At 35.7% G+C, this 26,985-nt stretch overlaps 1 protein-coding gene across 5 annotated transcripts in view; it reads left to right on the forward strand.

Moving 5' to 3' along the window:
• BMPR1B (bone morphogenetic protein receptor type 1B) overlaps window positions 1-26,985 on the forward strand; it is a 392,832-nt gene that overhangs the window by 204,872 nt on the left and 160,975 nt on the right. The window lies entirely within an intron of this gene.

Here is a 26,985-nt window from a genome sequence, read left to right on the forward strand (position 1 = left end):
CTACATTCAGGTTATATGCAATCATTGAAAAATATTTTGTATGTAGGTTTGTACTAGAAAATTTTCATGAATACAACCAGCTGTATCCTAAGTGACGATGTGGGAAAGTTAGGGAGCAGATTCTGGAAATTCCATGAAGGGAATGAGGACTCTTGGAGAAATGTCAGTTGGTCTGTAATGAAATCTGTTATTTTAGGAGGTGACAAGAAGCAGTGATACCAAGCGTGTGAGGTATTTTTATATAATACTGCATGTAGGAAGGAGATAGGAATCCAGGACAGAATATCTCAAAAGCTGGATTATGTTCAAGCCCTGTGTGTTTAGAAAAGTAAAACCATAGAACTGAGGGATAGTCCTCCTACATTTCTGACCAATACCAAGTCTTTTTAGAACTTTCATGTACTCTTCACTTCTGTTAAATAGACATAAAAACATGTTTGAACATTCTTCTTGTGTGTAATGATTAATGGTATTTGAGCTAAGAAGGCTGCCTAGAACCAGAACCATTCAGAAAGGAGGGACTATTATAAATTCAACCTTGTTGTTACAGAGTATGTACATTGACCACATTTATTGTAAAGTAACTTTCTGTAATTGCATTGCATTTTCTCACTAACTGCTGTTATAGAGCAGACAACTTTTATTTGCAAGTGCTTTTGTCCACATGAGATTAATTTTCCTTTATTAGTAAAATAAGAACATTCAAAATTCTGATTATAGTACTTATAAGAGCTCAGAATAAATGAGATCCAGAAATTATTAGAGAACATGGGATATCACACAAATGGGCAAATGGCAGTATTCTTTATCCTGGAAGGCATCTCTGTAAAGGTGGTGATAATAGCATTTTAGTAATTTGGTTAGTTTTTCTAATAGCTGCATAGGTATGAACTAGTATCTTTACATTCAAGGAGATTTGTTTCTGGAGATTTGTTTCTTTTTCTGTTTGTCATTTTTGGACTTCCCTGTCATCTCTCCAGATGTCATTTGTGTAGCTTATTATGTGTTATTTGTTCAAAAAGCAAGCGGTGGCTGGGGACTAAAGGTCTCCCCCCTTGTGTAGTGATGGTGGTTCTACCATCCTTTGTCTCCCTCACTCATGTCAAGATCTCACAGAGCCTAAACCAGGAGGAGCATCATATGTTAGGTTCTAGGGTGTGGTGAGAAAATCCATTTTTTTAAAAAAAGGGCACCTTTAAGAGAGATATCTTTTTATGGGCTGTAGTTTGAAAAAATCAAACTGCTGTACTGAGTTCTGGGCAAAATACATTTGTTTAAAAATTAGATATGCTACTTCATTGGATAGAAGAGTGTCTGTGAGAGACTGCCCTGTCTTTTTAGACATTGAAATGTCAGTGTGGGGGAATATTTGGGAAGCAGCAACCTCAAAGTAACTTTGTACCTCTGAAGTTAGTTTCAGCTTTGATCCTTACGCTAGAACTTGGAGGCAGCTCACGGGAGTGGGCCAGTGGCAGGCACACAGCCTGTGGGTCTCTGGGGTTCAAGACAGCTCTAGAATCCTCCTGCACTAAAAAGATGAGAATTTAAGATCTTTCTTGATTAGTGAGTTTTCCCATTATCCCCCTGTGTTCTCATACCCTTGTTCTGTGTTCCCAAGTAATTGGGTCTTTGCCATATTGCATGGGCTCGGCCTCCACCCTGTACCACAGTTTCTGCTGCTGGATTTCCTCGATGTCCTACATGTTATTTCCTGCTTCACTCTGTTACTTGCCTCGTGACTTTCCAGCAGTTTTTCGGGATGACCCCAGTGCATCCATACATCCCAGTTCCCTTGGCTGGCGGTGTTCCACCAGTCGCTGGGGCTATATTCTGACACTGAGACATAGGTTTAGACATCTATGGTTATCAGGCTGGTAAAATTAGGCTGTTTATTCTGTTCAAAACCTGAAGGACTTTATTTGAACATTGGAAAATATTCTCAGAAAACTTGTAGCCCATCATAGTTTTATTGTAGCCTGACAAAATCGAGATGATTTTTAAAACATCCTATTTGCATTTTAGGATAAGGAGCCTATGTTCTTACTGAAATAACAGAATCAATAGTGCAGAAATCTTCCTTCTCTGATTTAGTTTTCTCTTTACATTTATTATTAGCATATGGTACATTTCACTTTTGAAGCTTGTTTATTGTCTTCTGTACTACAATGTAAGATACTTTTGGGCAGGGAATTTTGTCTGCTTTGTTCCCGCCTGTATATTCCGTTCTTTTAACCATGCCTGACACACACTTACATGCTCAATAAATATTTGTAGACTCATATTCTAACTTCATCAAACAATTGTTTTTAAGTTTAGAAACTGGCTGAAGAGTTAATGATCATTGTATTCTGATGGCTTGTGGTTCTTTACATGTAAAAGAGTATGGTAATTTCATGAAATTTTGAATGTTTACTATAGTTTTGAATGTTTAATATTTACTACACTTAATAGTTAAAATTAACTTTCTATTTTTTTTTGTTTTGTAGCTTGTAAACCCATAAAATCAACCATAGTTTATTAGTTGATCCTAAGACATACCATATTAACATTTTATAATTGCTGAATTGGGGATTTATCCTAATTTCACATAACAATCACAGCATTTTTTCTCATAAAGTGGTGGTATGGCACTTCATACAAATAATGATGCTATACATTTGATAAAATAGCTATGTTTTGAAGTTTTGTATAGTTTTAAGAATCATTGAAGTTTAATTTCTAGCATCATTTGACCAAAAGCTATAGAAAAACCTTCACAAAAACACTTGACAGTTTTCTTTCATATACTGCATACCTCAATTACTCTAACAAAATATTTGGGATGGGTTTGCTCTTCCGAAGTGTTGAACTAAAGGAAGTGCATGGTCATCCAACAGTGATTTCAAGGTACTGCTTCTAACATCTTAGATAACAGAAACCTATCTGTTTGCAATTTGACAGATGAAACCAGCTCAAGTGCAGAGATTCATTTTAGAAATCAACAAAGCAAGCCACTGAACATGTTTGTCTTCTAAGGACTTCTAGGTTATTAAAGGGCCTTGATGCTGAGAGGGTAGAAAGATTTGAACACCAATCCAGATGTTTCCTAATGTGTGACATGCTCTGTAAGGTAAACTTTCCATCTCTTACATAAACCAGAGGTGCCCTCCAGAGGCCTATTCAATTTTTGATAGCATATTAGAATCATGAATCATATGTTAAACAAGTGTTTGTGAGAGTCTAGAATTTATTCCTGGGAAGGGAAGCAGGGGATTTGTAAGGGTAGTCAGAGAAACTATCTAGAGTTGTCAGGTTTTGGAGAAACTATTTGATGCCTCTGATTCCTTGATGGACTTTGTAGAAGTCACCCAACCTCTTTGGGCCTCAGCTTCAGTACTTGTGAAATGGGAGAACTGGAACACGGAATATGATAAATAGTAATAGATGTGTTTTAAAAAGGTTCAGTTTGATTTGAGAAAAAAATTATTTGAGCAACTATTAATTGGAATAGAGTGATTCCATTGATGTTTGAGCTGAATATGTCTACTATTGAATTAGGCTCTACAAAAACTAAATCTTAGGAAGGTAGTTTATTATTGTTACTTTCAGGAAACACATTTTAGTCCTCACCTCTATCACCTATGCCAATTAACTGCAGTGTTTAGCTTCACATGACAATTAAAACGTGATGGATAAGCATGTGCTATTCTAATTTAATTCAGAGATTCCTCAACTGCAGGCAACAGCTCCATATCTGTTTTGCACCTCATCTTATTGAGCCTGGCATCACAAAGATGAAGTTTAATTATCACTTTTCTCTTGTTATTTATTTGCTGATAGACTTATTGCTTTCAATATTTAATGTTACAGAATATTTTGAATTGTTTCACCCAACAAAATTCAAGTGTTTAAAGCATGTGATAATTTTGAATGTAAATTCCAATAGTACGACTAACAAATTTTATTAGCAATAAAATATAATTGAATTAAAAGCATTTGCTACTGAAAAATTGGAAGCTAGACACAATTTCTGATATAAACCTGTAATTTAAACTAATATAGGTAGTTTTTACATTAAAACTTTCATGTCCTAGATAAAGGTGCTAGAAATAAAGGTTATGGAAGTTAAGTATGATCTTATTTAAAAATAATTTTAACATTTGGTTCCAAAATGATTTTAAGGTCATTTGATTTTCTTTGACATTGCATTGCATTATATTTGTACTGATAGTTTGGGTGATTATTTATTGTAAATTTGTCCTCAGAATCATTTAGGAAATTAGAGGAAATATTCAAACTAACAGTATCACTGCAAAATGTAGTATGTATAATGTTTTACTTCTTAATATTCTGCCTTTTCCCCCATGTAATAAGGTAAAAGAAGACCATCATTCAAGTTAATGAATAATATGAAGTCTTTGAGGAAATTTTATGACTTATCTTTACAAATTATCTTGGGAAGAATTAGTTCTAGCTAAAATATGTAACATATTCAGTGTCTTTTCTTGCTAGCTGTAACTTTAGCAGAGTAGCTTATTTGATCTTTATTTTAAAAGATTACTATGGTCATTTTGAATAGAAAAATATTATCTGTTCATTATAAAATATTTGGGAAATATAGACAATAAAAAGAGAACAGATCTATTCATTAGATCACCTCAGATAACCACAGATAACATATTAGTTCATTTCTTTCCATTACTTATTCTAGGTATATACCTTCCTGCATATTCATAAGTATATTGCATTCATGTTTTGTAACAATTTCTTGGTTACATTTTAATAATGCAACTTTAGCATGTCTCAAGTTACTAAGTTTTATTTGAAAATAATATTTGCCTGATATTCTATAATTGGTAATTTAGATTTCTTCTATTTCTTAATTATTATAAATGCATATAATTATCTTTGAGCATAAAAACAGTGGAAAGAACCAAAGTTTGGAGTCAGACATATGCAGGTTTCTATTCTAGGTATATCTTTTTCGGGTATATAACTTTATATTTTTCAGTTTCAATATGTATAAGATGGACATAATGCTGATCTTGAAGTATTTAAATATTGGAAGTACTATAGCAAAAGCATTTTCATAGAACCCAGTTAATGGCATATATACCAGTGTCATAATAATAATTGATAATCTCTTTGATTATTCAAAATTCATTTACTGAGTTCAGAATTCAATCTTATAATTTGACTCTCACTTTTGATGAATTTCTTAAAACTGAATTACTTTTTTTTATTGAAGTATAGTTGATACATAATGTATTGCGTTCAAGTCTGTAACACAGTGGTTCAACAGTTACACACATTATTAAATCCTTACCCCAACTAGTGCAGTTACTATCTGTCAACATGGATGTTACAGAATCATTAGCTATATTCTCCATGCTGCACTTTCATCCCCATGACCAATTTATATTATGATTGAGATTTTTGTGCCCTTTTATCCCTCCCCACCCCATGGTGACCACAATCACTTCTCAGTGTCTATGAGTCTACTGCTATTTTGTTCCTTTTGTTCTGTTTTTAGATTCCACAAATAAGTGAAATCATAAATCCTATTCTGAAGCAAGTTGTAATGCATCTGGGGAGACTTACCTAATCAGCAAACAAACAAAGGAATTGTAAAATAAAATAACCATGTACTAAACTGTGGTATTTGTCTTTCTCCACCTGGCATATTTCACTGAGCATAATATCTTCTAGGTCCATCCATGTTGTTGCTAATGGAAGGATTTCTTTCTTTTTTATGGCTGAATAATATTCTATTATGTATATGTACCACATCTTCTTTATCTATTCATCTGTTGTTGAATGCTTTGGTTGATTCCAAATCTTGGATATTGTAAACAATGCAGTGATAAACATAGGGGTACATATATCTTTTCATACTGAGATTTTGTTTTCTCCAGGTAAATTCCTAGAAGTGGAATTACTGAGTCAAATGGTATTTCTATTTTCAGTTTTTTGAGAAACCTCCGTACTGCTTTCCCCAATGGCTGCACCAACTGACAATGCCACCAATAGCGTAGGAAGGTTCCCTTTTCTCCAAATCCTCGCCAACACTTGTTATTTCTTGTCTTTTGGATAGTGGCTGTTCTGATTAGTGTGAGGTGATATCTCATGGTGGTTTTGATTTGCATTTCTCTGATGATTAGTGATGTGGAGCATCTTTTCATGTGACTGTTGGCCATCTATATTTCTTCTTTGGAAAAATGTCTATCAGGTCCTCTACCCAATTTCTAATTGGGTTGTTTTTTTTTGTGGTGTTGAGTTGTGTAAGTTCTTTATATATTTTGGATGTTAACCCCTTATCAGACAAATCATTTATGAACATATTCTTCCATACTGTTGGTTGCCTTTTTGTTCTGTTGATGACGTCCTTTGGTGTACTGAAACTTTTTAGTTGAATTATTAACAAAAAGTATTTAAGGTGTTAACAATTTAAAGAGCCAAGTCTTGCTTTCTAGGTTTTATTATTTCATACTTACATCATCAGTGTGCAAGTGTGCTTTCTTACTCCACATCCTTGCCCATATTGATTCTGTCAGAACATAGAGACTTACTTAGCTAGAAACTCTTCATTGTTGTTTTAATTTTCATCTGCTTTATCACCAGTGAAGTTAAATTATATTAATGGGTACAGTTCTCTTCTGTGGGTTCTCTCTCTCTCTCACCTATTATTTAGTGTTTTTCTTACCAATTTGTGTGTGCTCTTTATTATATTAAGGCTGTTAAATTTTGTCATAGTTTTAAAAGGTATTATTCTTTACCTAGTATTTAAATCCCTCATTTATATATAAAAAATATAACATGCAATTTCTATTGTGAAAGCATTCAAGTACCTCTTTTTTCCATGTTGAACCTTTCAACAATAGGGAGTCCTAGTTTTCAGAACTCTCTATTTTCTGGTATTCTTGTGCATCCCTCTCTCTTTCTCAACTCTGTCCCTGAATCACTGATGCAGTGAGAGAGATCTACCTATTATCTGTCACATACAGACTTCATTTATGTTCCTATCATGAGATCTTTGCTATGTGTCCTTTTTCCTTTCCATAAGTTCTGTTGAGCCTGAGCAATATTCTAAGAACTATACTGTACCACAGTTTAGTACATGGTTATTTTATTTTACAATTCCTTTGTTTGCTGATTAGATAAGTCTCCCCAGATGCATTACAACTTGCTTCAGAATAGGATTTATGGTTTATACTCTTTTCTATCCCCAGATCTCCTTGAATAGGCAAGGAGCATACTAAATGCTCAGCGAGCACTTGTTAACTATATAACTGCAGATAGTTGCCTTCCTTCCCTACCCACTACTCCCACAAACACAGTGTTTTTATCTAACAACAGAACAGTTAAGACACGTGAACTATAAAGGTTTCGGAATGAGTATTTTGGAGTTGTGTGCACTCTGTGTTTTCAGTTGGGCTGATTCATACAGATCCCATATAGCATCCCAAAGTAGTCAGACCACTTCATTAACTGCAGAGCCAGCAGACTGCCCAGGGAAGCAGCTCCCAGGTTATCATCTAAGGTGTCATGCAAGGTGTTGGGGCTCCTGCAGGCTTCAAGGCCTTCTCAGGATGTGGGCTTTGGCGCTTGGCCCAGAGAGTAGGTGTGTATGTGTTCTTGGCCAGCATTGGAAATAAGACTCTGAATATTGCTTGGTTGTGAAAACTGCAGAGCAGCCAGCTCTGTCCAGGAGACATCCTGAAGGGTGCTTAGAGAGTCAGACCATTGCTTGGAGACCTGGGTAGTTTGGTCACTGGATCTGAACATTTTAAAAATTCTCTTTCTTTAATATCTCGAGGTTTCAATACCTGACCTCATTCTGGTTTTGTTTAATGATTTCACATAAAGATTTATAGACATCGTCTTTAAAACATTTTTGTTTTTCTTTGCAAAGTTTGATTAGATGATCTATTTCTATTTTTAGGAATTTTTATGACATTTCCCTCACTTAACCAAAATGAGATATAATAATTTGTTTTTTGTTTCTATTATCTCTAGCTGTATAATAAATCATTCCAATCTACAGTGGTTTAAAATCATAACTGTTACCTCTTGCAGTTTTCATGGGTCAGGATTTGTGTAAAGTTGGCTGGTTTGCTTCTGGCTCAAGATCTCTCCTACCTTTGCAGTCACTGACTGGAGGTGGGCCAGTGGGCAACCGAAGCAACCAGGGAGTAGCCTGATGCCTTTCTCTTTGTGTCATCTCAAGGCCCATCCATGTGGTCTGTCCCTATGGCTGATTTGGGCTTGTTAACATCATGGCAGCCTCAGGGCAGTCAGTCACACTGCTTCCATGGTGGCTGAACGCTTCAAGAGTGAGTGGTCCAGTGAACAAGACGTGGGCTTCACTGCCCTTTTATGATATAGTCTCTCAGTCACACGGCTTCATTTATGCTGTAGTTAAAATTCAAGTGACAGCATACCAACACTAGTGCTTGATGGCAGGAGTGTCAGGGTTACATTACAGGAAGAACATGGTGGGATGGGAGCCACCACTGTGGTTGTCTTTGGAAGATGTAGTCTGCCGCTGTATCCTTTGAACATGTAAAATATGTTTATTCCTCCCCCATGTAAAATATGCTTATTCTTGCCCTCAGAGTCTGTTAAGTCTCACTCCATTCTTGCCTTAGCTTGAAGTCCAGAATCTTGTCTTCTAAATCCAGACCAGGTGCAGATGAGGCTCCTTGGGTAAGGATCTTCAGCACTGAAAATACTTGAACTAGAGGTTTTTCCAAAAAGCTTTGAACAAAAAGATAAGTTATCTGTCCTTCACATACCCAATATTTAACGGTGTAACCAGCATGGGAAAGTCCTATAGTTCCTCCTGTTCAAAAAGGGAGAAATGAACGGCTGTTAGATTCCATAGCAAATCCGAGACCCAAGCTTCCCTGCTGCTGTCGTCTCTGTGTGACTAGGCTCAGCCTGACTTCCTGGGACTTGGTCTCGGTCTTGGCTCCTCCCACTGTCTTCTTGTTTCCATCTTATGAATCATCCTTCTCTTTCCAAAACACATGACATGAATTTATTATATAACTGGTAAGTTTTCTCAGCCTTCTTCCAGAGCATAGACATTTGAGGGGGGTTACTTTAAAATAAAAAGCTTACTTTTATGTTGTATTGTTATTGCTTGCTTTTAGCTCCAACTGGCATAATTCTTTTAAAAAATCTGTAGGGGTTCTTACGTAACAATTTATGATCTACTCTATTAGCAAAGACCACAACCAAACATTTTTTGAGATAATCACTTCTTTATCAGGGGTTTCCCAAGAGGCTGCAGGTGGGATAAAACCCTTAGGATTCTTAGTATTCCTGTTGTTTAGCAGAGAAAGTTGGCAACATATGTCTATATGATCCTTCGAAGGCCTTTTATCTGTCTTAAAGGATCTATGAGGCACCACCTTAATATATTTCTGGATTGTCAATAAAGGGTATTCATAGTCACATGCTCTCCTTTATTTATAGACCAGGTCTTTCTGACTACACCTGGTATTTTATCTTTTCCTCAAGGCTTGCTTTTATTTTGAGACTTTTTGCTCTTTGAAGCAATAGGGAAATGAAAAGTAATTTTATTTTCAAACCCAGAAAGTTCTGTCTCTCACTTTTTCTCCAAAGTTTGTTGATAGGAAGTTTCTTTTTTAACCCCACTATCTCTACCCATGTCTCATCACAAGTAGCAAAAGGAGGGCAGACAGTCCTTTAAGTACTGTGCTTGGACATGTCCTTAGCTGGATCCTTTGAGCTTATTAGGTTCATTTCCTATTTTCCACATTACTGTGTGCAATAGTATTGCTAAATGTTCTGCAACTAGGTAATGAGGGTCTCCCACCTTGCCAAAACAGGGCCATTTTTTCTCTGGAGACCGCACAGTCATAGCCTTTGAGGCCCATCTGTCTCCTTTTGGCGTCCATCTGCTGTCTTGTCCAAAGGCCAATACCAGGCTTTGAGTTTCCGATTTTTATTATACCACTTTACTTCTGATATTGAAGTATTCTCCAGTATCTGTTGCTTTTAAATAAATAACTGTAAAGCTTAATTGCTTGAAACAGCAAAAACAGCTTTACTACCTCTTGTGGTGTCTGTGGGTCAGGATTGAGGCAGAGCTCAATTGGTGGCTCAGCTCAGGGTCTCACGCACTGATACTCAGATGGCGTCTGGAGCTGGAACAGCAGGAGTCTGAAGCAGCTTGGAGCTGTCCAGGCATATCTCTGTTGATGTAGATTCAAGACTTGATTCCCCACATCGGATAGTTTGGTCTTTCTTACAGCATCGTGTCCTCTGAATAGTCAGACTGCTAAGGTGGCCAATAAAGGTGTCAAGAACATGGATTCTTATGAATAAGGTGATAGTTGAATCACACTTTATCATCTGGTCTTGAAGAACATAGTGTCACTTTGATTGTAGTCATAAGCTCATCTAGATTCAAGGTGAAAGAATTTAGACCAGACTTCTCAATAGGATATAAGAATTGCAGTTAGGATGGGAGATATTTTGGCCCCCTTTGGAAAATAAAATCTACCACACTTCTTTGCACCAACCTTTATAGGTTAACTTTAGGGTTGTGGAAAATAGATATAGAGACTTTTATGTTTTAAAGGAGAACCGCAAACTTAATCAACATCCTTGCTTTTATCCTCAAATTTTACTATTTAACCATTCAATGAAAGTCCAGTTATAGCATTTAATGGGAATCCAAATTTTGTGTTTTTCTCTTGGCTACACCAAAATTGTGATTCTGGGTGGTACGTTTTAAGTTATATCAAATTCTCAGACATGCAGAATCTATGAATGGTAATAGTTTTAACTGGCCAGCTATTGAAACCTTGTGTTTTTATAAGAAAAGAGGAAAAATGTTCCCTAGCACTGAAGAGCAATTAATTCTCCTAAAATTTAGCTTTGCATAAGTACTGAAAGATCATCTTAGTGACTCTTAAACTCAGTCTTTAAAAGTATCAAGAATCACATGGTTGAACTTCACAAACAAGAATGGTGAAAAAAACTCCATTAAAGGCGATGAATGTGAAGCTGCCACCATCTCCTTTCCTCTTGGCTGTACCAGCTCAGTTTGTCTTCTGTCATTACAGAAGTCAGCCGTGTTTTTCGGGAAATTTAGACTGTTTCAGATGTTTAGTCTGCATAGGCTGGGACCCCATTCACTGCATCTTATTACTTTGGTTTTCCCTCTGCCTTCAGCAACAGCACTGTTGAGCTGCTGTTTGTGGGAGAGGCAGGCATGCAGCAGCACGTGAAAGCTTAGGACCAGGAAACTGGTACCTGAGTGAAACACGACTGTATCTTCACAAGGCTGTCAATGACCAGGCTCCCTGTAGCCCCCTTAGAAGGATAAAAAGTGATATAAAATGAATGGGAAACACCAGAATAAATCATCACAGTTCATTGCAAGTGTTGTACCTAGGAAAGTATACCATTTTTTAGCAATCAACTTGGCCTACTACTGCCAATGAAAATCCAGTCATCACAAAAGCGAAGGCCTTGTTACTTGGTGAATAATTAACTATCATTGGAATGGCCTTTTAAAATATATGCAAACTGTGGTTGTAACATAAATTCCAAGATACGATTGCTTATTTCATGTTATAGTCAAAATTTTGCCTCAGCAGTTTTTCTGTGATAGGAATTCCAGTAAGCAGCTTACTGAAATTGGTACTAGATTTGTTCACTTAATTACAACCTGAGTTTTAAGACTTGAATTGTCTTTCCAAGAAAGGAAGTTAGATCATTAGGTAAATATTGTAAACCTTTAAAAGCAACAGATGAGAAAATAATAGGAAAACATTGAAAACTTGATCATAAAGTAACATGAAAGTAGCAAGCAGGTGAGTGAAAAAATGAAATTTCAGACTTTGATAAACATTTCATATGATCTCAATTTACTTAATTTAGCATATTACTAGGAAAAGTACTAATGGTTTAGTTTAGTGTGCTATTAGTAATTCACAAAAGCTGAACTTTTTCATTTTAAGTAGGAATTGAAATGTCTAATTTATTAGTTTTCTCCCCAAATTTAAAAACTTATTTCTAAGAGGGTCAGTAACTCATTGACTATCATAGTATTTTGTGTTAAGTATATGTGTTCAGCATTGGGCAGGATCAAATAAAAAATTTTTAATTATTTTAAAACAAACTTTTTAAGACTTTACGTCTTTTTATTGCCTCTCCTCCCACTCCCACTGCATATACTCCACAAAGCTTACCATGTCACTGCACTTCTTTAAATTGCTCAGTGGCTTCTCACTGCCAGGAAGATAAAAGTGAAGCTGTCTTTTCATGGCAGACCTGGCCCTCCACTGTCAGGCCTGCTCCTGCCTTTCTTTTCTCCTGCCTCTCCTGGTCCATGCGGACGGCCTTGGCATTCCTTGCAGAGACTATACTCTCCAGAGCACTGCGTCTTTCTGGAATGGATCCCTCTGCCTATTCTAGAATAATTCCTGCTCACCCTGTTAAGACTTAATTCCTTGACTGCCTTTCCTCCCCACTGAATTAGGTGCTTATGTCTTATTATCTCTTTTGTATAGTTCTTGCACTGCTTTTGTTACTATGTGTTACAGCTTTTGCCTATGTGCTACCTAGAGGCAGGGATTGTGTCTTATTTACTTTTGTATGTTCTTATTGGTGCCTGTGTTATATTAGATATTCAAAATTGTTTGCTGAAGGAATGAGTGATTGAATGAAATTATGGCCTATTTTATGTATGTAAGTCTGCAATCTTTAATCATCAAATCTTCTTTCTCATTGCTCCACCCTTCTTGTTGGGAGCACAAGAGTCCCTCTCATTTCACATTTTCAAGTATTTCTCACTTCTTTGTATTTTACAGAGGGAAGGAGCGAATGGTAATCAGGGGTAGGAAATGGTCATGTGTATTTGCAGAAGCTCAAACCAGCACTGTGCCACTTTCATGTCTTACCTTCAGCAATGGGAGGTGGATGAGCTTTCCCTGTTCATTCACTAATAAGGTATTTGTTTAACAGAACAGGGAAAGGTACCACAAATAAGCAAAAAATGCAGAAATGTAGGTTCCAATTTCCATTGAAGTATTGTCCACTAGCAAAGGGAAGACAAGTATGTAGTACAAGTTGGGAATGCTGTAGGTTTTCATAAAGGTGCAGAAAGAATGAAAAGGCTGTTATGAAGTAGATTATCTTGACTGTTAGATAGAGCTTTAAGGAGAAGGGGTTGAGTAGAAATTGTCACTCCTTTTTTACTCACATGCTGTAAAGTCCGTGACAAATGGACTTTGCAGAAGTTTTGCCTTGAAATTCCTTTATTGGTAGTGTAAATATTTATTTCTGCAATTTTGATAAAATAATGTTTTGGGTAGATAAATGAAGGACTATCCTAAGTTTAGTTTCCATGGAGTGGTTTTTTTAAAATAAAATTCTTTCAAGTAGTTAATGTATTTTAACATGTTAACAGAAGCTGGAGGAGGTGCTGTGTCAGCAGTGTGCTCAGGATTGCAGAACCACACGACAGTTAAGTTGGTTTTTAGCTGATTAGTTCGTTTTCCTGGAATGTGACCAGCACTTGATTGCTTTTGAACATCAATTTAATTTAGGTGCCTTAGTTTATGTGTGATTACTAGCTTTAAGAAAATCAGATCTTACATTGACACTAAGAGTTGGAAAACGAAACATTTTATTACCATTTGGAGATGCCATTCTCTACTAACTGCTGGACAAAAATTGGGATTCCACTGTGTTCATTTGAACAACAGAAATGTCATCTGTACCTAATAAATGTGTCTAAGTATTTTTAACTTGTGACAAGATTGTCAGGTTGCAACCCTGCTAGTAAATCAGCTCCCCTTCTCCTCAAGGGTTAATTCCCAGTGCAGCTCTAGTGGTGAAGTGTCATCGGAATTATGTGCCATAAGATGATGCATCATTTACAGAGATGGGAACAAGTATTTCTGTGACCCAGAGTGAAGAATCTCATGTTCAATATTACAAATAATCAAAAAGAATAATATAAACAAAATTTTGATAATATCTCTATTTTGTGTATCTTTTTTCCTCTTGAGATACCAAGTTTTTTGCAAATTAAAAGCATATGTACTCTAGAATTTACAGAGAGAAAACATAAAATCAGTGAGTAAGGAATGCATGTAATGCATCGGGCATTTCCAAAAGAATAAATTTTCACCTAAATTATTTGAATTTATTTTTAGAAGGAAAGCATTTCAATAATTGCTTTTATTTTTGTTGTTCTTAAGGAGAATTTGCTTTAGAAACTAAGATATCTCTATGGTGTATTGCCCCTTTTTACCAAATATCCAGAGAGAAATTAAACAATTTAGGCACATGACAGGAATTTCAGATACAATTTTAATCTTCCAGTAGTTGTTTATGTAATTAGACTAAAATTTAAATTCCTTACCTGGCCTAAATTAGTGCTTCTCAATCTGGGCCGCATGTCAGAATCACACAGAGGCCTTAAAGAATACCAGTCTCTGCTCCTACGGCAGTGATTCTGATTTAATTTGTCTGGGATATGGCGTGGGCATCAGGAGTTTTAAAGGAATCCCAGTTTATTCTAATGTGCAGCACAGTTTAAGAAACACTGACCTGGAACACCTGCATCATTCAATCACTTTCTAATTATCTGACTTCACTGTGTGCCCCCTCCCCCCCTTTTTTTTGTCACTTGAATACTGAGGGTTTTTCTTACCCAAGGATCTTTCCGTTAGCAAGTCCTTCAGCCCAGACAAGGCTGTCTCCTTCTCACCAGTCAGGCTTCAGCTCAAAGGACTCTGTATGAAGGCTTTTCTGAATCTCTCTGTCTTAAGCTTTCTTTTTTCCAGCATTATCACATCACTCAGTCTTTCTTTTATTATTGCATTTTTTTTCCATGAGATATTATCATACTCATTTTTTAGTTTTTTCTCCCACTAGAACATAAAGTCCATGAGGGCATGTCTGGGTACACCACCACATTCCCATAACTTACAACCAACCCTGTCATATAGCAGTTGGTCAACAAATGTGTTTGAGTAAATGAAGAAAGATGTTGATGAAAAAATAATTGTGGAAATACACATAATTATATACTTTTTTCTAAAAAGAAAAATATCTAAAACAAAACATGGGGTCACATTTTAAGAATTAGGGTAAAACCATAGTATGAAATGAGTAAAAATGTGAACAGGCAAACAGGTAACCCTAGCAATGTGGTAGCCTCTGTTACTGAGCACAGAAGGGCACGATACAGGGACTGGGCCAGTCATCACCACTTGAGGTTCTCACTCTGCTGCCATACTTCGGGTCTTAACCATTGTCCCAATGTGCCACACTTTTGAAATCTTCATATACTTCTTGGTTTACTTCTATTTTGAGAACTCGGATACTGCCTCCTTCTCTAAAGAGTCTTCCCTGAGCTCAGGATCCCTGAAGAGGAGTTAGGTTTTCTGGCTCTGCCTGTTTGTGTCCAGGCCATGGCCATGCTCTACTGTGATGATCTAATCCCCAGCCCTGGCCTCTGGCCTCCCTGAGAACAGGGAGTGTGTCTATAAGGCCAAACCCATAATGGGTACTCAGCAAGTACTGGGATGAGTGAAGGCATAAATAAATATGAAATGTACCACAAGAAGCATTAGAACTGGTAATTCAAATTATAAGATGGATTTGTCTGAAATATAAGTAAGTTGAAGTAGCTTTTAATAGAATAAAGCAATAAATAAGGGTATGCTAGGCCATCTGGGGAGGGGGGTGTGATGTTATGCACACTTAGGAAATTAAGAAAACATTGTTGGTGCCAATAAGTCTGAGCGCTGGCTTCCAACTGATATGTGATTTGTCATCTGAAGAAGGTTTTCATCACACACTTGGGACTTTTTAGATGTTATTTACCCTTTTTGATAAACTTCTTTTCAATAGCTGCAATTCAGATAGATGTATTTTCCAGTAACACTTGATATGCATTTTAAAATATAGCTTTTAATTGGTACCGATTGCTAGTAGACCCCGTGATAACTTTCATCAGTGTACTTTGAACTCTGTTGTTCTGCCCTAAAGAAAATGCAGCAATCTTTGGGCATATAAATAATTAGAATTCTCTATGTAGAGGGCCTGTTCCATGGGTACTGTTTTCATAATGTTAGCACTTAAATACTACTTAGGATAGCTCCTTCGGATTGTAGCCTGCTTTAAAAACTCTATAGTACTACGTTTAATTTCATTTGAAAGCGAGATTAGGTCTTCCAAAAGGGTAATCATGCAGCTGAAGTCAATCTATTTTCTTTAATGTTGTAGGATTGTTTATTGCTGCTTTTCTTGTCACAAAGATGATAAAAGGGAGGAAGGAAAGCGGATCAGTTCTCCCAGAATCATCCTAACATGCCTGGAGTTTTCACTGGCTTACTGCTGGCAGCATGCCTTTCTTTTCTGTCCTCAGGAGGAAGCCCTACCCACGCCAGTCAGGCAGTTTTTGTCACCTTTCGAAGAGGGGGAAGAGCAAAGAGTCTTAATACAAGAGTCACAGGATGCAGAGTTTTCCTTTTAATTGAATCTTCATTCCATGTATGAATCTAGTTCCGCACCTGCTTGAATGTCCCATAAAAATAAAAGTTTAAGAAAGGTCATTCTACGAAGAGCCATAGTGGGGTGGAAGTACTGCTCCACATGGCATTGCCAGTGAACGTACGGTTTGGTATGGTAGGAGGGTGTTATGTGGGATTGTGTGTGGGTAAAGGGGAAATGAAACCTAAAGGCTAGGAGCCAGGGGGAGAGGGGGAAGGGCCCACAGTTTGTGCTGAGAAGTTCGAGTCCTCTGGTGTTGGCAAGAGTAGGTGTTGAATTTTTTTTCTTAAGTGTAGTAGCAGAGAAGGTTGGTGGAAGGGAAAGAAGAGTGGTGACAGGAGACTAGCTTGTGATCATCTTGGTGTTTAAGGTTACGTAAAAGCTAAACCTGAATTTTGGTAGGAACGGAGGGAAGCGAAAAGAGGGGACAAACTTGAGAGGGGTTTTAGAGATAGACTCTTAGGTCTGTAGTTAATTGGAAGTAGGGGGAAACATAAGCAGAACATTGAAATTTTTATTTTGGATGACTAAGTAATGGTATTGTCATTACCCAAGTAGTGGTAGAGCGTGTTTGTGTGTGTATGTGTATATGCAAGTTGCTATTATCAGCAAAAATATGTATGCTCCAAATGGGGAGACATCAGTCTGTTCCCCAGGAATTTTTTTTTTCCATAGGAAAACAACTTTTAAGATATGGCCGGCCCCTCTGGTATTGAAAAGTGTAATAGTAAGGGCCAAGGATTTAATGCGAAAAGATTTCAATTCAGTTTCTGTGTGTATGTCTTTCAAACTTTGACCTGAGGGCTGTTCCCTTACCTGCTTTGAACTTTATTTTTCTCATATGTAAATTAGGGCTCCTTTCTCATTAGCTTGTCCTTATGATCAAATGAGATAACATATGAAAACACTTCTTAAAAATATAGAGTGCTATGTAAATGTGAGTTGGATTTGTATATGCCAGTAAGAATTGAATGATGAGTGAGATTTAACCCCAGTAGCATGGATCCCTCGACCCTGAGGACATGTTTTAAGGTTCCTTTACTTCTCTAAGGTACTTTCAGATTCTCTACTGGTATATATTCTCAAACACAAATATTTGGACAAAATAATTTTTTGACTTAGTCTCAATATAAATTGTATTCAGAATGCAACAAAACAAAAATGTGAACAGGTGGATTCCGAAGGGACACTGTTGGTATTTGCTAACATTATTTTATCTTTTTATTGGATCATGAAAAAAGTATAAGGATATTCTTTATTGTTCCCTTTTCTATTTTTAACACCTACCAATCCTCAGCCTGGTTCCACCTCTGTTCTTGGTCAATGTAGGCTGAATATCAGAATGAAGCAAATTAGAGGGAGAACGAAGTGAATTGAAACACCAAGCGCATGCCGAGGCAGGGTTCACCTACCCTAACTAGTGTAATGACACTGAAGCTCGCAAAAACTAGAAAGATCGCATCAGTCCATCTCAAAGGGTGATTTAATTTGTTCTTGGAAATGTACATGAAAATATTCAGATCTACCAAAATACAGGTACAACCATAAGATTTATTCATTTTTAGTCTCCCGTTCTACATTACTCCTTAGCTATTTTTGATACCACCTTTCAAGCAAGACAGTCAATAGAAACAGCCACATTTTCTATGTGAACCAGAAGAGTAATGGTATCTCATCCATTTCTTGTTAAAATTAATTTGGTTTATTGTTCTCTTATTTCCTCTTCTTTTTTTGAAATATGTTTTGATTAGAAAAATGTGGCATTAAAATGAATAATTGTATTCCTCAGCTTTACAATTTAAATCCTTTGTATGAAAGCAGATTCATAATAGAATGTTTTCTTTTCTTTTATGAATGATCAGACTTAATGTCCATTCCTGTTTTCACTCCCTATTAAATGTTATCATTCAGTGATATTTTTATGAGCTACTGCCATGTGATTAATGAATAGTAAAAAAAGGTTATTTTAAATGTGGTAGACAAGTATTTTCTTTGCCCACTGAGTTAGTTTTTGCTGACTCCTTCCTGGCTGGGATTTCTCCTTCCCCATCCTGAGAAATGTATGGCATTAGCTCATTTTAGGGAATCCCCCTTTCCTGCTCTCCTTTCAGCTGACATGAATCCCTCTTGTGTGGGTGATTTCAGGACCACCTTTCTGACCCCTGCTGCCTTGGAGAGGACACAGAACTTTCTCAAGATTCCACTGTCCAACAAAATATACTGTCACTTTTTTTAGAAATAAATATTCCTTTAAATCAATGTCACATGCTGGTTATGGGTATCTGTATGAATGAAAAGATCCTTTAAGGAGTTGTTTTGAAAGAGCAACAAAAATTGAGAGTCTAGCTATACCTCTTCATGATGAAAGAAAACAGTTTCAAATGTGTGATAATCGTCTGTCATCTGAGTATTAGAACTATTCAGAGATTAATGGAATTAAGAATTATCATACAGATTTTTATTGTCACAGACTTAATCTAATCCATTTTGAAGTGATAGTAGAAAAATATGAATTAGTGATATTTAAGTCCTTAACTTTTAGAAATAGATATTAAAGATACATGGTGATTTTAAGAACTATATAATTTTTAAAAGTGGAAAATGCTTGAGATTATATTGCAGTAAATTTCTTAAAATACACTTTCTGAGATTGTCCTTAGTATAAATATGTGTATGGCTTTAAGAGAAAAACAAACAGAAATACAGATATATATCTAGGAACTGGGAATTATTATTAAGTATGAAGAGACATTAGTATAGTTTTAACATAAGTCTAATTATCAACAACTATAATGTAAAAATAACTTGATATTCTGATGCTTTTCACTCTTTTATTGCTACCTTACTTTATTAAACATAACTAAGCTTTATTATTGATTCTGGTTATGTGTGTTCTATGCACTGTGAATTTCAGAACAATTGCAATTTATAAATGATAAAAAGTTTTAGTTTGGTGTTGGTGTGATTTCAAAAGTAAAAGGACACACTTTCTTTGCAATAGTTTTCTTGTTTAGTATTCTTTTTGATATATATGCAGTATTGTTCTAGCTAAAAGGAACAAATGATCTATTTATCGTACAGTCAGTACTTCTCAAACTAGCAATGGCTAAGTCCTTACAACAAACTGGCAGCAGTAAATGTTAGTAGAATTATGTATGATTTTCCTGTGGGGGTCCTGGGAGCCCAAAGTATTTATTACCTGAGAACAAAGAACCTTAGAATTAAAGGTAAGTGACTGTATAGGATATGACTGGTAGTAGACCTATAAAGAAAAAATCAGGAGAAAACAGTCCATAATTTGCTTCTAGAGTCAATTTTCTTTGCCTTCCATCATTTGCACTGAAAGGCACATATTCCCCCAGGTCTTTTTGAAAAATAACAACAAACTCAGATTACTAATATTTTCCTGTACCTATTTGCTCCTGAGGAGTTTCTCATTCTTTTAGTGTTGGGTATATTCGTAGTATTCATATTTGATTAAGTTTGTCAATAACTTATTTTAAATCATTCACTACTTAATCAGTTTTCAGTATTTTCACCTCCAGTTTTAACAAAGCATTTAAACATTAGTATTACTAGATTATAATTCCAGTTTCCTAACATTAATCTGATAGAAGATTATTACCAAACTTAAAGTACTAATATAGATATTTATCATAGTACTGAACAGATTAGCACATTTTGTTTGTAATACCATTTTTTAAGAGTTTCTTTTCCTTACTAAATTTCTATTAAAACTGTATAGAAATTCAAATTAAATTAGTTTAAAAATAGAAACAATATCTAATAAATTAAGTATTTCTAATTTAAAATCTCTCAAATGTTTATTCATTTCTTCAGCAAATAAGTTAGTGTCTTTGGCTATGTCTGTACTAGGCACAGCTTTGCTGTGGCCTTGAAAATGTTTTAATCCTAATGTGATCCTACAGTTTTCTGAAATTATATTTACTAGAAGTGAAGAATAAATAGCCAAAGGCCAGTAAGCACATGAAAAGAGGCTAAACTTTATTAGTCATAGGGAAATGCAAATTAAACTACAATGAGATTCTGCTTTATATTCCAAGCATTGGTGTAATAAAAAAAGATAATTAAGGGGAATAAGGGGTATTATGATTAGCACACATAATGTAGCAGGGGGCACGGGGAAGGCAGTATAGCATGGAGAAGACAAGTAGTGATTCTATAGCATCTTACTACGTTGATGAACAGTGACTGTAATGGGGTATGTGGTGGGGACTTGATAATGGGGGGCATCTAGTAACCACAATGTTGCTCATGTAATTGTATATTAATAATACCAAAAAAAAAAAGATAATTACAGGTATTTGTAAGGATGTAGAGAAGTGGGAACCCTCATACATTGTTGGTAGGGATGTAAAATGGTGCAGCCACTTTGGAAAACAGTTTGGCAGTTCTTTAAAATGTTAAACATAAAATTATCATACTACTTAGCAATTTCACTCCTACGTATTTATCTAAGAGTAATGAAGATGTAAGTTCATGCAAAATGTTGTATGTGAAAGTTCAAAGTAGCATTACTCATAATAGCTCAAAAATGGAAACACCCCAAATGTCCATCAGCTGATAAATAGATAATTAAAATGTGGTACATCTATACAGTGAAGCATTATTCAGCAATAGAAATGTAGTAGTGATACTCAGTGACATAGGTGCTGTTATTAAACCCATATTATTGATGAGGAAACTAAGATTATATAATTACAATGTAAATTGATAAAGGTGAAAACTCAGGTTGGCTTGACTTCAAAGCATGCATTCTGTCGTTGCTCTGTAATTGTCTATTGTTTTATTTCTTCTTTTAAATCATTACCTGGGTCTTCCTTTCTCTTTTCCTCATGGCTAGACATTTTGAAAGACAGATTTTATTCCTTGTCTCACTTTATTTGCTTACGTCCCACTCCAAAGGTAATAGCTTAGCCACCAATGCTCTTTCTTTTTTAATATCTGCTTTGCCAAAATATAGTTAATATACCATAAAATTCACCCCTTTAAATTGTACAATTGAGAAATATTTTTTTTCACAATGCTTTCTGAATCTTGTATATAGTGGGCTCTGTTTAGCTCCTTTCCTATTTGGTCTCACTTTCTCCTGAAGTTGGTCTATGGCTCCCTGTCCTCTATTTCAGTTATTTATCTCTTTATTGTGCATTTATTACATGAAAGACTCAGTTTAGGGCACATGAAATCTGTGTTATCATTGAACTTGTCTTGTGAAAAAACAGTAACAATCAAATAATAAGGAAGAAAGTGTGCAATTTTAAATAGAATGATAGTGGTAGGCTTCACTGAGAAGGAGCCATTTGGAAAAACACTTGAAGGAGGTGAAGGATTTAGCCATGAAGCATTGTTCAGGGAGAACATACCAGGGTGGGATCAGCAAACAGAAGGATACTAAGGCAAACCTGTTAGGCACATTTAAGGATTAGTAGGACAAGTGGGCTGGTGCTGAGAAACCGAGCAGGTCTATCATCAGTGTTGTTTGAGACATAATGAGGGGCAGATTACATAGAGCTTTATGGCTCATTGTAAGAACTTGAGCTTTTACTCTGAACAAAATGGGGAAGCAGGCAGGGTTTTGAATAGGAAATGAATATTATCTGAATGATGTTTTAAAGTGACTATATTGGTTTCTGTGTTGGAAATAGGCTCTACGATGAAAAGGACTCAAGCATGAAAATAAGAATAGATATCTAGAGAATTGATGTAATCTTCATCTCTCTTGTATTCCAGATCAGTATATTAAGTGCTTATTGAGTATATTCACTTGGATATAACACAGACACGTCATCACATTCATAGACTAAATTCATCATCCCTGCTCCCCATTCCAAACTTCTTTCCTTTTTCTATAACCTCTGCCATGGCAAAGACCCAGCTACCAGAAGGGGGAGACATGTTTGACTTTTTAAAGACAGGTTTTTTTTAGAGTAGTTTGTTTCACTGCAAAATTGAGAGCAGAGTAGACATTTCCCACATATCTTGTGCCCCTATACATGTATAACGTTCCCCATTATCTACAATAGCCATTAGAGAAGTCTATTTGTTACAGTTGATGAACCTACATTGACACATCATAGTTACCCCAAGTCCATAGTTTTTGGCGCTGTATATTCTGTGGGTTTGGACCCATGTATGACCTGTACCCACCATTATAGTATCATACATAGTATTTTCATTGCCCTAAACATCCTCTGTGTTCTGCCTGTTCATCCCTCCCTGCTGCAAATGCTGATCTTTTCACTGTCTCTATAGTTTTGCCTTTTCCAGAATGTCATGTGGGTTGAGTTACAGAGTATATAAACTTTCAGATTGGCTTCTTTCACTTAGAAATATGAATTTAAGCTTCCTCCATATCTTTCATGGTTTGACAGCTCATTTCTTTTTAGTGCTGAATAATGTTCCATTGTTTGGATGTATCACATTTTATTTACTCACCTACTGAAGGACATCTTAGTGGCTTCCAGGTTTTGGCAAGTATGAATAAAGTTGCTGTAAACGTACATGTGCAAGTTTTTGTGTGGATGTAAGTTCTCAACTCCTTTAGGTAAATACCAGGGTGTGTGATTGCTGGATCACGTAACCAAACCATCTTCCAAAATGGCTGTGCAATTTTTCATTCCCAGCAGCATTGAATAAAAGTTTCTGTTGCTCCACATCCTCACCAGCATCTGGTGGTGTCAGTGTTACAGATTTTGGCTATTCTAACAGGTGTGTAGTGGTATCTCACTGTTTTAATTTGTATTTCCCTGGTGATATGTGATGTGGAGCATCTTTTTGTATGCTTCTTTGCAATCTGTCTGTTTTCTTCAGTGAGGTGTCTCTTAAAGTCTTTGGTGCACTTTTTAATTGGTTTATTTGTTCTTGTTGAGTTTTAGGAGTTCTTTGTGAATTTTCAGTAACAGTCCTTTATCAAATGTGTCTTTTGCAAATATTTTCTCCCAGTCTGTGGCTTGTTTTCTCATTCTTGACATTGTCTTCTGCAGAACAGAAGTCTTTAAGTTTGATGGAGTTCCACTGATTATTTCTTTCATAGATTGTGCCATTGGTATTGTATCTAAAAAATCATTGTTGTATTGAAAGTCATCTAGGATTTTTCCTATGTTACCCTCTAGGAGTTTCATAGTTTTGCATTTTACATTTAGGACTGAGTTGATTTTTGTGAAGGGTACAAGGTCTTTGTCTTGATTCATTTTTTTTGTATTTGGGTGTCCAGTTGCCCAAGCATCATTTTTTAAAAGACTACCTCTGTTCCATTGAATTGCCTTTGACCCTTTGGCAAAGATTAGTTAACCATATTTATGTGAGTTGATTTCTGGGCTCTCTATTCTCTTCTGTTAATTTATTTGATCTTTCTCCAAAGAACACTGTCTTGATTACTGTAGCTTTATAGTAAGTCATGATGTCTGGTAGTATCAGTTCTCTAATTTTTCTTCTTCAATATTAAGTTGGCTGTTTTTTTTTTTTGCCTCTTTATATAAACTTCAGGTCTGTCCATATCAACAAGATAACTTCCTGGGATTTTGATTAGGATTGCACTGAATTTGTAGGTCAAGTTGGGAAGAACTGACACTTTGGGAATATTAAGTCTTCACACCTTTGACTCTTCCAAGTGTTTCTTATCCTTCAATCAAGTTGAAGATAAAACCTTTAAATTCTTCTTCATAGGGCATACCAGTTATTTAAATTTTGTCTACTCTTTTTCCACTGATTAATTTATTGATCTCTTCTTTTGATACCCTTTAAAACTCAATATTAAATTCTAGCAGTTGCTTGAGAGAAAATGCAGGATGAGACTCTTGCCATTCCGACTTCGGGAGAGCGCTTTGTCCTTGCTTGCCTGGCCTGGACAGCCTCTGTGTCTTATTTAAATGACTGATATAAAGGCCATATGTGGTACTGTAGTCTAAGAAAATAGATTAGGGCAGAACCCCAGATCTATTATTTATTAGTTATATGACTTCAGGTATGCCACTTTCTACCTTAGGCCTCATTTCCTTTATTTAAAGGAATGTAAAAGTGTACCCCTCTGTCAGGTTGTTTTTAGTGTTAGGGATCTGTTTTGAAAGCCCCTGTTAGATGGTAATTGCTCAATAAAAAATATTTATTTATTTTTAGATATGTATTAGTATATGTTAATACATAAATAATTATTTAATAGTAATAGCAATTTGTTCTCTTTAGAACACATGCTTCAGGAATACAAGGGAAGAGAGTTAACCAAAGTCCAGAGTTTTCATTAAGGCTCTTTGTGTCATACAAAGTTCTGTGGGTTTTGCCAAATGCATGCCATGTAGCTGCTGTTACAGTATCATACAAAATAGCTTCACCACCCTGCAATTCTCTGGGCTTCACCTACTCATTTCCCCTGCCCCTAAGCTCCTGGGAGCCCCTAATATTTTTATTTGCTATATAGTTTTGCTTTATTCAGAATGTCATACATATAGCTGGAATCACACAGTCTTTCAGGCTGGTTTCTTTTACTTAGCAAATGAATGGATAGTGTTAATAGAATCAATGCCCAGATTCCCAACTTCTACATAAACTCTGTACTAATACTGATCTTTCTAGGAGCAATACTACATGTATAAGAATCTTTCTTTTACCTTGCAGAAGAAAGGCACACTCTCATCCATCGCAAATCTTACCAGGGCACACTGCCCTCAGGTCAGAGTAAATCTAAGAGTTTTAAAATTTCAATGAACGCCTTAAATTTTTGCGGCAGAGGAGCATAATAGGGTGAACAATGAAAGACTTAATTATAAAATGCATAAAATATCTGAGGAGTGGAGATGCAAATAAAGGTGAAGAAAATAAAATAGTAATGTAAAATTTTCAACTGTTAAGAGTCTATTTATTACTTAAGTGGATAATGGGTTTAGTAAATTACTATGGATTTTGGTTCCATTGAATATTCTTAAAATAGTTGCAGTAAGTCTTTATTTTAAAATAGGGTAGAAATGAAACTCTTTGCAAGTACGTATTTTACCACAGGTGAAACACTGTAGATGTTAACTTGGTAATGTGTGAATGCTTACGTAGTTTTTCAAAACTCTTTTAAGGGCCTGTGAACAAAAATAGATGAACAGTGCTAACTTACCTTATAAAACCCAAGTTTTTAAGCTTGGTTTATAAAATCTTTCATCACCTTCTAGACCCTTAAAAAAATTAGTTATTTCCTGCTTCCCTTTTGTATGCTCTGGCAAGAAAGACTTTGAAGTTCCTTATCATGCTTTTCCCCTGCCACTTTGTCTTTATTGTATTATTCTTTCTTTCTTTGCCTCATTGCCTTCTACTCACTCTCTCGGATGCAGGTTTCTTGACTGAGGAATTACCTGTCATACCTGCACATCGCCTTTGATGGAGTACCCTTGTTCCATGTTCCCTCACTCTTGTTTTCTCATCTTCATCATCGTGCTAATGTGTTGTCCTGTAATTAGCCTTTTTTCCCTCTGAAACTGGACTGTAAGTTCTCTGATAGTAGGAACTGTGTTTTGTTCTTCCCTCCTAGCACCTAGCTATATACCTCTCCAATAAGTTAATTTATTGGGCAAATATTAATTACTGAATGAAACAAGGAAAGGTGGGTTTCAATCATTAGGAAGTTAGTTCTTGTGCACAACTTTTGGGGAGGAGTCAATTAAACTGTAAAAGGTTATTTTTGTTTTATGCTGGTTGTTTTCTGGCTATAACATTTGCCCTTACTGGTAATGTTTTCAGTAAGAGTTTACAGGAATGTAGGATTTTGAGCCTAAAAGTGAGTTTAACAACCACTCTTATGATAGAAGGAACACAACATTGTGAGCAATAAGGCAAGGAGTCTAGTTTTGGCTCTACTGCAAACTTGTTATGTGACCATGAATAAGTTGTCCAGCCAGGCGTTGATTTTCTCCTGTATCAGATAAGTAATGAGATTATTTTTAAAGTTTCCTTCACCCTTGGTTTAGTCAAGAGAGAAAATTTCAAAGACACAAACATGATTATTCTTAGCAAGAAAATAAAAAATGTGGAACTGATTTATTTTCTAATCATTAATATTATCATACATGTAATACACCTGAACAATTATACACATTACAATACAGTGTAATACATTATATGTGCTATATGAGCATAATGCTGATCTTGTTCATATTACCTGCAAACTATATAGCATCATGGCTTATATTCTATCTTAATATAAAGGAAAAAGTAAAATAATTAAAATAGTCACAATTGAAAATCTAGAAATAGTTCATATAATATGTTGCTTCATGTAATTTCAGATTTTATTTTAGCTTCTATCACTAAATACATAATTTGATCTGATTAATATACTTTCCAGTACATTTTTATCATTCTGGAAATGAACTTATTTTTGTTGAAACATTTCTTTGTGACCAATTAGTCACTGCAGCCTTGTTCAATGAGAAGCAATATTAGAAACAATTACAAAAATCA

The sequence above is a fragment of the Manis pentadactyla genome, chromosome 5 (genome assembly GCF_030020395.1).
Source record: "Manis pentadactyla isolate mManPen7 chromosome 5, mManPen7.hap1, whole genome shotgun sequence".
NCBI classification, from domain to species: domain Eukaryota; kingdom Metazoa; phylum Chordata; class Mammalia; order Pholidota; family Manidae; genus Manis; species Manis pentadactyla.